General features: G+C 24.1%; 1 long non-coding RNA gene across 1 annotated transcript in view; it reads right to left on the bottom strand.

The window, feature by feature from the left end:
* The window catches only part of LOC124419865, a 25,510-nt gene extending 18,370 nt beyond the window's left edge, over positions 1-7,140 (bottom strand). Inside the window, exon 1 of the long non-coding RNA XR_006940855.1 lies at positions 6,949-7,140. This is a non-coding gene — a long non-coding RNA (uncharacterized LOC124419865). The remainder of the gene's footprint in view (positions 1-6,948) is intronic.
* Between the last annotated feature and the right edge of the window lie 4,535 nt (positions 7,141-11,675).

The following is an 11,675-nucleotide window of genomic DNA, read 5'->3' as shown; positions in this document are numbered from 1 at the left end:
TCTAGTTCTGTTCTAGTTCTGTTCTAGTTCTGTTCTAGTTCTGTTCTAGTTCTGTTCTAGTTCTATTCTAGTTCTGTTCTAGTTCTGTTCTAGTTCTGTTCTGTTCTTTTCGAGTTCTGTTCTAGTTCTTTTCCTGTTCTGTTCGAGTTCTGAACGAATTCTCTTCTGGTTCTGTTCTAGTCCTGTTCGTGTTCTGTTCATATTCTGTTCCAGTTCTGTTCGAGTTATGATCAAGTTCTGTTCGAGTTCTGTTTTTTATTTCAGTTCCAGTTCGGTTTAGATCAATGTTTGGTTGAACAAAATGATTTTTTTATACTATTCATAACTTGTACATTAAAACATGTACAATTACACTATTACAACACGATCATTTTCTATTTATTTGATGAACAAACTGTAAAAAAGATATGTAAACTTGAAACTAATTATGGGTAAAATTAAATTAAGTGGTTTTTGAAACTACTTACCCAGAAATTAAATGCATTCAATCTGAAAAAAAAACAATATAATTAAGAATTTTACTTTAGTTTTATTAAATTTATCTAAAAAACACCTGTGTCTTAACAAATTTTACAGATTTTAATTTTCATAAAATTCAAAATTTTTCCATTAAACAAGAATTATTAAAATAAATTTGGCATTTCCAATATAAACAAACCTTAACCAAAGAAATAAGCAACACAAAATTACATAAAACTAGCCACAATCCCACAACATTGTCTGTCCGTCCGTTTATCTGTCTAACAAACAGTCAGTCAGTCAATTTTTGTATAATCAAGGTTTTCTTACAAAAAAAAAACATAAACTTGGTAGCCAAACGACAAATTATTTACACAACAAAAACTAACAAATTTCGAATGCCAAGTGTTTTTGATTACAAAACTGCAATTTTATTTCATTTTATTTAAAAGCTTAAATAAGCTTGCAGCTAAACTAGCATAACTATTTTCAATAAAACACGTTTTATTTTATGGCAAATTAAACTGACTAAAGTTACAAAATCTTGCACAAAACTCTAGTATAAGAAAAATCTTTAAAAAATTCTTGAATGTAGAAAAATCTTATAGAAAATAAGTTAAATTAAAAAAATTTGGTTTTAACAAAATCTTTCAACAAAAATTTTCAGCCATACATTGACCTTGTCTTTTGTTGTTAGTTTAAATTGTTAAATATTATTACTAACCAAATACTAGCACTACAGTGGTTTTCCTTGTAATTATTTCAATTTATTTTAAATGAAAATAACTTGACACCCTTTTCCCCCTATAACGTTGGCGAGCCATAAGCAAGGTGGTATATAAAAAGTGACAAAATTTTGAAAATTATTATTGAAACAGAAAGACAACGATTTGTTTAGATTTTTATTTTTATTCGTTTCTTAAGATTTTTAATAAAATGGTACTAAGCACAAAACTTTCAAAGTTTTCCTAAATAAGTACTTTTAACAAATATCTATGTATTCGTCTTAAATAAAATAAAGGTACTTTTCTATCTCAATAAAGGTACCTTTTTTAAGGTACTATATATAAAAAATTTTACTAAAAATTGTATTTTAAAAACAAAATTCATATTTGTGTGAAATTTTTCATAAAAAGAATCATTTTTAAAAATTTTAATTTTTAATTCCATTTTATACAAAATACCATTTAATTGATGATACATTTTGAACAGAATATTAAAGTGAATAAAAATATTATTTAAGTACCAAATTTCAAAAAGTACTTTTTGCCAAAAAGTACCAAAACTTTAAAAATCCATAAAAATCAAAACTTTCTTCTTCTCGTTCTAGTTAAGTTCAAGTTCATTTCAGTTCTAGTTTCGTTCAGTTTTAGATCAATTCTAGTTCAGTTCTTGTTCAGTTCTAGTTAAGTTCTAGTTAAGTTCTAGTTCTGTTCTAGTTCAGTTCTAGTTCAGTTCTACTTCAGTTCTAGTTCTGTTCTAGTTCAGTTCTAGTTCAGTTCTAGTTCAGTTCTAGTTCAGTTCTAGTTCAGTTCTAGTTCAGTTCTAGTTCAGTTCTAGTTCAGTTCTAGTTCAGTTCTAGTTCAGTTCTAGTTCAGTTTTAGTTCAGTTCTAGTTCAATTCTGGTTCAGTTTTGGCATAGTCCTGCCTATAGAATTTGCACTAAAGAACTAGCGTCATAACTATTATCCCCTTCCACCAAAATTCCCCTGTTTATTACCCTTAAAATCTCATAATTTATTAAACAATATCAAATAGGTTTGACTTCATCTATTTATTCATAGTAAGTATATGTCTACTGCGTATTTATTAAATATTATTGAATCGACTAGGGCTGAATGGATGGTTTGGTCAAGAGAAAATATGAAATGAAATAAATAAATTTTGTGGAATAGGCATTTTTCTTTATAGATTTTGTTTTTAAGGAATTAATAATAATGTTTTGTGGGTTTTTTATGATTAAACTCGTTATATAAAATCTGCACATATAAATCATTATAAATATAATATTTTTATTTGGGTTGTTTGTCGTTTTTTTTGATGTTGATGATTATTATGACTATTATTGAATATGAAGTTAAATTTTTATACGCTTCATTTAGCCTTAAGCTGAAAACATTCTACTTAACGTAAATTTAACCACACATACATACATTTTTATTATAAGGATCATATAAATGTTAATACGTATAAGTATTAAAAAAAAAATAAAAGAAAAAGTACACATATTCAATAATCTGGCAAACCAATACAATTACTTTTTTAATGCAGCAGACACCAGGGAAAAATTTATTTGACAAGAAAGGTACTTTTTGTTGGTACTATCTTTAAAGTAGCTCCCAACAATAATTTTGAATGATTTTGTTTTAAAAACGTACTTTTAAATGTGTTTAACAAAACTTCAACTAGCACTAAACTATAAATGAACAAGAAGTAAACTAGAATTAGAACAGAACTAGAACAGAACAAGAACACAACTAGAACAGAACTAAAACAGATCTAGAACAGAATTAAAACAGAACTAGAACTGAACTAGAACTGAACTAGAACTGAACTAGAACTGAACTAGAACTGAACTAGAACTGAACTAGAACTGAACTAGAACTGAACTAGAACTGAACTAGAACTGAACTAGAACTGAACTAGAACTGAACTAGAACTGAACTAGAACTGAACTAGAACTGAACTAGAACTGAACTAGAACTGAACTAGAACTGAACTAGAACTGAACTAGATCTGAACTAGAACTGAGCTATTATCAAGACTATGACCGATCTATAGCAAAACTAAAGAATGCTCTTTAGTCAAGACATTAACCGGATCTAAAGTGAAGACAATAGTCTGACGTGAACTAAAGTCTAGGAAATAGACTGTAAAACGGTGTAGATTATGAATTGATCTTTAGTTAAACCTTTAGACTGATGTGATATATTGTCCAGAATATAGTCCAGTTATAATGTTGTTTACAGACCATGCTACAGCACTAAACTGATTGTATTCTTAATTAAAATTAAACTTTCTTTAATGAAATACAAATGCTTCTATTTTCCAAAAATTTCTCAGTTTTTACTTAATCTCTTTCGTAATTTTTTATTTGCCTACAGTTTTTTATGTAAAATATTTATTATATTCCTTTTAATTTGTTTCTCTTTTCTAATAGTTTTTCCTTTACTCCAGCTACTCGTTTTTAAGTGTGACCACTTATACATGATTATGGGTGTTTTTTCGTTTATTAGAACGATTTGATGCAGTATGTTGTGTCAGCGATAAATTGACCTTAAACCCAATAAACATTTGTATTTAATATTTCAAAATTTTATGAAATAAAAAAAAAAGTTTACATATTTTCACATTAACAGGCTCAACTTGAACAAAATTATTACAATTTAAATTAAATTAAAAATTTGTTACATTTCCTCAAAAGGCCTAATATTTAACTCACTGTAACTTATTTACTGTAACTTATTTACTAAGTTAAAGATGACTCTTCTCACTTTTTTATTCTCTTTTAGAGTTGTTGTCTGGTTTATGTGGTTAAATATTAATCATAATCGTATAAGTCCAACCTATAATATTTGTATTATAATAAATTCTCTATAAAGATTTGTTTGTTTAATGTGTAAATTCCTTTTTTCTGAAGGTGGGGAGTTGGCTTTTTGTTGCTACAAATACAAATCAAAATATTTGCTTCATTTCTTTGGTAAATGTCTTAAAACAGAATTGAAAATCAAATTCCCAAAAAAAAAACAAGTGAGTAATTTATAATAAATATTTCGTTATGACTTGGCGTTACAATAAATATTTGTTTTTTTGTTTTTTTTTTTTTTTTGTGTAAAAGATTTATGGTGAATAATTTCATTTTGTAGGCTGTTATTATTGTTTAAGGATTAATAGAAATAAAATCAATTCATTCCAAATGTATATGTATTATATTAGTTATAATTTTTTTGGGTAAATATTTGTAGTTATATTGATTAATATATATGTTTAATTTTTGGAGGGAAAATATAAATGATTTACACTTTTTTTTAGGAAAGAAGTAAAAATTGTGGAGGTATGAAAGGAATTTGTAAGATTTGTTTGGTTATAATGGATTTTAAACACATAAATATTTTGGGAAATTTTACATAAAGGGGAATTTTTTTCGTATTCAGGAAATTTATAAAATTTTGGCAAATTTTTGCTAAATATTTAAAATTTAATGCAAAAATATTATTTTTTTTAAATTTTCTTGAAAACTAAAATTTCCCTTAAAGGGAAATTTTTTTATAAAAGGGAAATTTTAAAAATTTTGGCAAACTTTTGTTAAACATTTAAAACTTAATGCAAAAATTTGAAATTTTTAAAAATTTTCCTTAAAACAAAAATTTCCCTAAAAGGGAAATTTTTTTATATAAGGGAAATTTAAAAAAAATTTGGCAAATTCTTGTTAAACATTTGAAACTAATTCTAAAAATAACAAATTTTAAAACATTTCCCTTAAAACAAAAATTTCCCTTTAAAGGAAATTTTTTACATAAGGGAAATTTATAAAATTTTAGCAAATTCTTATTAAACATTTAAAACGTAATGCAAAAATATTAAATTTTAAAAAATTTCTTGAAAACAAAAATTTCCCATAAAAGGAAAATTTTTTATATAAGGGAAATTTAAAAATTTTTGGCAAATTCTTGTTAAACATTTAAAACTTGTTTCAAAAATATAAAATTTTTAAAATTTTTCTTGAAAACCAAAATTTCCCTTAAAGGGAAATGTTTTTAAATAAGGGAAATTTAAAAAATTTTGGCAACTTCTTGTTAAACATTTAAAACTTAATGCAAAATTACTAAATTTTTAAAAATTTTCTTGAAAACGAAAATTTCCCTTAAAGGGAAATTTTATTAGATAAGGGAGATTTAAAAAATTTTGGCAACTTCTTGTTAAACATTTAAAACTTAATGCAAAATTACTAAATTTTTAAAAATTTTCTTGAAAACTAAAATTTCCCTTAAAGGGAAAATTTTTTATAAAAGGGAAATTTAAAAAATTTTGGCAAATTCTTATTAAACATTTAAAACATGTTTCAAAAATATTCAATTTTAAAAAATTTTCTTGAAAACTAAAATTTCCCTTAAAAGGGAATTTTTTTTAAATAAGGGAAATTTACAAAATTTTAGCAAATTCTTATTAAACATTTAAAACGTAATGCAAAAATATTAAATTTTAAAAAATTTCTTGAAAACAAAAATTTCCCACAAAAGGAAAATTTTTTATATAAGGGAAATTTACAAAATTTTGGCCAATTCTTGTTAAACATTTAAAACTTCTTTCAAAAATATCAAATTTTTAAAAATTTTCTTGAAAACGAAAATTTCCCTTAAAGGGAAATGTTTTTAAATAAGGGAAATTTAAAAATTTTTGGCAACTTCTTGTTAAACATTTAAAACTTAATGCAAAATTACTAAATTTTTAAAAATTTTCTTTAAAACTAAAATTTCCCTTAAAGGGAAATTTAAAAATTTTTGGCAAATTCTTGTTAAACATTTAAAACTTAATGCAAAAATTTGAAACTTTTAAAAATTTTCCTTAAAACAAAAATTTCCCTTAAAGGGAAATTTTTTTATAAAAGGGAAATTTAAAAAATTTTGGCAAATTCTTATTAAACATTTAAAACATGTTTCAAAAATATTCAATTTTAAAAAATTTTCTTGAAAACTAAAATTTCCCTTAAAGGGAAATTTTTTTTTATAAAAGGGAAATTTATCAAATTCTTCTTTAACATTTAAAACTTAATGCAAAAATTTGAAATTTTTTTAAATTTTCCTTAAAACTTAAATTTCCCTTAGAGGGAAATTTTTTTACATAAGGGAAATTTATCAAATTTTATCAAATTCTTCTTAAACATTTAAAACTTAATGCAAAAATTTGAAATTTTTAAAAATTTACCTTAAAACAAAAATTTCCCTTAAAGGGAAATTTTTTTACTTAAGGGAAATTTATACAATTTTTGCAAATTCTTATTAAACATTTAAAACTTAATGCAAAAATAGCAAATTAAAAAAAAAACCCTTAAAACAAAAATTTCCCTTAAGGGGAAATTTTTTTATATAAAGGAAATTTACAAAATTTTGGCCAATTCTTGTTAAACATTTAAAACTTGTTTCAAAAATATAAAATTTTTAAAAATTTTCTTGAAAACGAAAATTTCCCTTAAAGGGAAATTTTTTTAAATAAGGGAAATTTATAAAATTTTGGCAAATTCTTTTTAAACGTTTAAAACTTTATGCAAAAATACTAAATTTTTAAAAATTTTTTTGAAAACTAAAATTCCCTTAGAGGAAAAGTTTTTACATAAGGGAAATTTATAAAATTTTCTCAAAATTTTTATTAAACATTTAAAACTTAATGCAAAACTTTTAAATTTTTCAAAAATTTCTCTTTAAGAGAAGTTTTAAAATTTTTTGCAAATTCTTGATAACAATTTCATAAAACTTGTTGTTTTTTACTAACCTTTTTCAAAACTGCCGTTGGTTAAGTGTAATTAATCCTTTTTGTCTCTACTAATTTTTGTTGGCAATATTTCGTTTTATTTCAAATTTTTTTAAATAAATAGATTTAGGTATTAATATTTATTTTTCACACCAATCAAATAGTTTATTATTCAGTACTTAACGTTTTTTTTGTAAACTTTTTTTCTGAAAATATATATTTTATTTTTTCGTTATTACACAATAATTATTATCTCTATATATTTGTTTTGCTAATTATATGAAAAATTTCTTTATTTATTTCACAATTATTTTTTTTCTTCGTAAATTTTTTTGGTTTTTACACAGTTTAAATATTTAATTTAAGTAAATGAATATTTAATTTAAATAAATATTTATTTATTTCTTTTAAAAAAATATTTTTATTTATTTCAATAAAAAAACAAACAAATGCATATAAAGTTCAACTTATATGTTTGTTATAGAACAAAAAATTTATTAAATATTTTTTTTCTAAATTTTCGTTATTTTAGAATTTTTATTTTTTTCACTGCTTAGAGAATTTTTTTTTTCTTATTTAATTTTCAAATTAACGTAGATGCTAATTAAGCTTTCGTTAAATATTGTTTCGTTAATAATTTAGAAAAACACTTAAGATTTTTTTCTTTTATAAATTTTCAATAACACCACGATAATATGAGTATCAGAACCTTCCTGCTGGACTGTCAAAAGCAGACTCAACTCATATGGATCGTGCAAAAACAATGAAAGACACTTGAAAAGCGCGTTTTAGTTCGAAAAAAAAAGCTAAAATTGAAATTGTTAAATTACGTTGATTTGATCGTTTGGTGTTGCTGGTTTTAGCTTTAGTGGCTCAAGCCTACAAAAACAACAATTTCAACTACATACTACGTTTAACGAACGTACTTGTATTCGTTTCTCATCACACTTACAAGTTTCACACTCGTATTAAATGTACTTTTTTCAAAAAAAAAACTGTTCAATACCTCCTCAACTTTACGTTTTAGCTTGCAATTAATGATCATTATCTCTAACAACATCGTCATCATCATTGTCAAGTTAATGTTAATTTCCATATGTTTTGTTTGAAATTTGGTAAAAATGTCGAAAAAAAGCTTAAAAAAAACTCACAAATCGATTTTATGAATTGAATTGTTTACAATTGTGGTTAATACTTCGCGTGCGTGTGTATGTGTGTATGGTGTGTGTGTGTTTTTTTTTTTTCTTGTAGCTGCTCATGTCTTCTTCATATTAAATATTAATCATTATTTTAGTTGTTTTTTTTTTCTTTCGTAAATTAATCGTCTATCTTTGCCGCTTTTAAAGAGAGTTTTACACAAACATTAACAACTCTTACATCACTCTTCATCAGTTTCAATGTGAACGATCTTATACGTGACAATTTAGTTATCATTGCAAATCGTTAATTTCTCATTATTAATCAGTGAGAAATAGAGAGAAATTATCATTTATAGATTTGAATATGTATTTTGTTAATATTATTATTAGTTTTCACTTGTTATTACTCTTTCTCTCCTAGACATTTCTCTCTTCTACTTGACTAAAGTCTACTAACTTAAATTTTACTGTTATTCGGTTGTTATTTCTTTTTTTTGTTTCTTCTACGTGATAAACTTGATAAATATTTGTCTAATATTGTTAAAGTGTTATGAAAACAACAACATAAATATTCCCCAAAAAAATAATGTTATAATAGTGTAATATCGCAGACCTGAGTGACACTTTTTGTTTTGTTGGTAATAGTTTGTACTAAGAATGACATTTTGTAGGAGATTGTAGCAACGTGTAGGTGAGTCTCGAAGTGCAGAAGAGTTTAAGGTAAGTAGTGTGTCAACTAGTGTTGCCATACGACGTACATAAACGAAATTTAGTTTTTAACTATCTATCTACCTATCTATCTACCTATCTATCTACCTATCTATCTATCTATCTATCTATCTATCTATCTATCTATCTATCTATCTATCTATCTATCTATCTATCTATCTATCTATCTATCTATCTATCTATCTATCTATCTATCTATCTATCTATCTATCTATCTATCTATCTATCTATCTATCTATCTATCTATCAACTATCTATCTATCTATCTACTATCTATCTATCATCTATCTATTCTATCTATCTATCTATCTATCTATCTATCTATCTATCTATCATCATCTATCTATTTATCTATCTATCTATCTACTATCTATCTATCTATCTATCTATCTATCTATCTATCTATCTATTTATCTATCTATCTATCTATCTATCTATCTATCTATCTATCTATCTATCTATCTATCTATCTATCTATCTATCTATCTATCTATCTATCTATCTATCTATCTATCTATCTATTTATCTATCGATCTATCTATCTATCTATCTATCTATCTATCTATCTATCTATCTATCTATCTATCTATCTATCTATCTATCTATCTATTTATCTATCTATCTATCTATCTATCTATCTATCTATCTATCTATCTATCTATCTATCTATCTATCTATCTATCTATCTATCTATCTATCTATCTATCTATCTATCTATCTATCTATCTATCTACCTATCTATCTATCTATCTATCTATCTATCTATCTATCTATCCATCTATCTATCTATCTATCTATCTATCCATCTATCAATTTATCAATCAATCTATCTATCTATCTATCTATCTATCTATCTATCTATCTATCTATCTATCTATCTATCTATCTATCTATCTATCTATCTATCTATCTATCAATTATCTATCTATCTATCTATCTATCTATCTATCTATCTATCATTCTATCTATCTATCTATCTATCTATCTATCTATCTATCTATCTATCTATCTATCTATCTATCTATCTATCTATTTATCTATCTATCTATCTATCTATCTATCTATCTATCTATCTATCTATCTATCTATCTATCTATCTATCTATCTATCTATCTATCTATCTATCTATCTATCTATCTATCTATCTATCTATCTATCTATCTATCTATCTATCTATCTATCTATCTATCTATCTAATTATCTATCTATCTATCTATCTATCTATCTATCTATCTATCTATCTATCTATCTATCTATCTATCTATCTATCTATCTATCTATCTATCTATCTATCTATCTATCTATCTATCTATCTATATATCTATCTATCTATCTCTCTATCTATCTGTCTATCTATCTATCTATCTATCTATCTATCTATCCATCTATCAATTTATCAATCAATCAATCAATCTATCTATCTATCTATCTATCTATCTATCTATCTATCTATCTATCTATCTATCTATCTATCTATCTATCTATCTATCTATCTATATATCTATCTATCTATCTATCTATCTATCTATCTATCTATCTATCTATCTATCTATCTATCTATCTATCTATCTATCTATTTATCTATTTATCTAATTATCTATTTATCTATCTATCTATCTATCTATCTATCTATCTATCTATCTATCTATTTATCTATTTATCTATTTATCTATTTATCTATTTATCTATTTATCTATTTATCTATTTATCTATTTATCTATTTATCTATTTATCTATTTATCTATTTATCTATTTATCTATTTATCTATTTATCTATTTATCTATTTATCTATTTATCTATTTATCTATTTATCTATTTATCTAATTATCAAATTATCTATCTATCTATCTATCTATCTATCTATCTATCTATCTATCTATTTATCTATCCATCTATCAATCTATCTATCTATCTATCTATCTATCTATCTATCTATCTATCTATCTATCTATCTATCTATCTATCTATCTATCCATCTATCTATCTATCTATCTATCTATCTATCTATCTATCTATCTGTCTGTCTGTCTGTCTGTCTGTCTGTCTGTCTGTCTGTCTGTCTTTCTGTCTGTCTATCGAAACAGATACAATTAGATATCTCCGCTTACACTATGGTACACTGTTTTATGTTATTCTGCTGACACACGAACACATAAAATGCTTGCTGCTGTTACAAGATGACTTAAGACTTAAAATGTAAACAATAGAATGTAAACAAGTAAAAAAATATGTAATTGTTCCACAAGAAAATACTGAAGCAGCAAAAGTCAAGAAAAACAAACATTAAGTGAGTGCAGCATAGAGAAAGAGAGAGAAAGTAATTTTACTAATTGCATTACTTTGGGTGTAAGCAATTGTTGTTATTGCAAACAAAATTACAGGAATTAATAGAAACAAATAAATTGTCTTAATATTTAAAGTAATTTTCCAAGTTAAGTGAAGTTAAACAATTTAAATTCGTTATTTAAATGATGAAATAAAATCGAACAATTAAAGGAGTTTAATCAAAAAAGTCATTAGAAGTGATTGTATTTTTTTTAATAAGATTTAAATACTTCTATGTTCGTTTTCCTTTTTTATACAATATTATATTTTGAATCATATCAAATTTTGAGAAATCTCAAAAATTTCAATGTCATTTAATTTCTCACATTTAACAATTACGTCTGGTTGTATTTATTTATCACGTCTAGTAACGATGCGTAATAGATAATTTCATTGAACAAAAATAACAAACAATTAGTTTGAAATTTAACTTTGGACCTTTAGAATATATTAGAAAAAAAAATCTCAACATTTAATAAATATTTAAATATGTTTCCATTTTTTTTACGTCAAACATAAATAAAATCAATATATTTGATTTATACGGGTTTTTT

The sequence above is a fragment of the Lucilia cuprina genome, chromosome 4, assembly GCF_022045245.1.
Source record: "Lucilia cuprina isolate Lc7/37 chromosome 4, ASM2204524v1, whole genome shotgun sequence".
Taxonomy (NCBI): Eukaryota; Metazoa; Arthropoda; class Insecta; order Diptera; family Calliphoridae; genus Lucilia; species Lucilia cuprina.
This window is presented reverse-complemented; position numbering and strand designations above follow the sequence as displayed.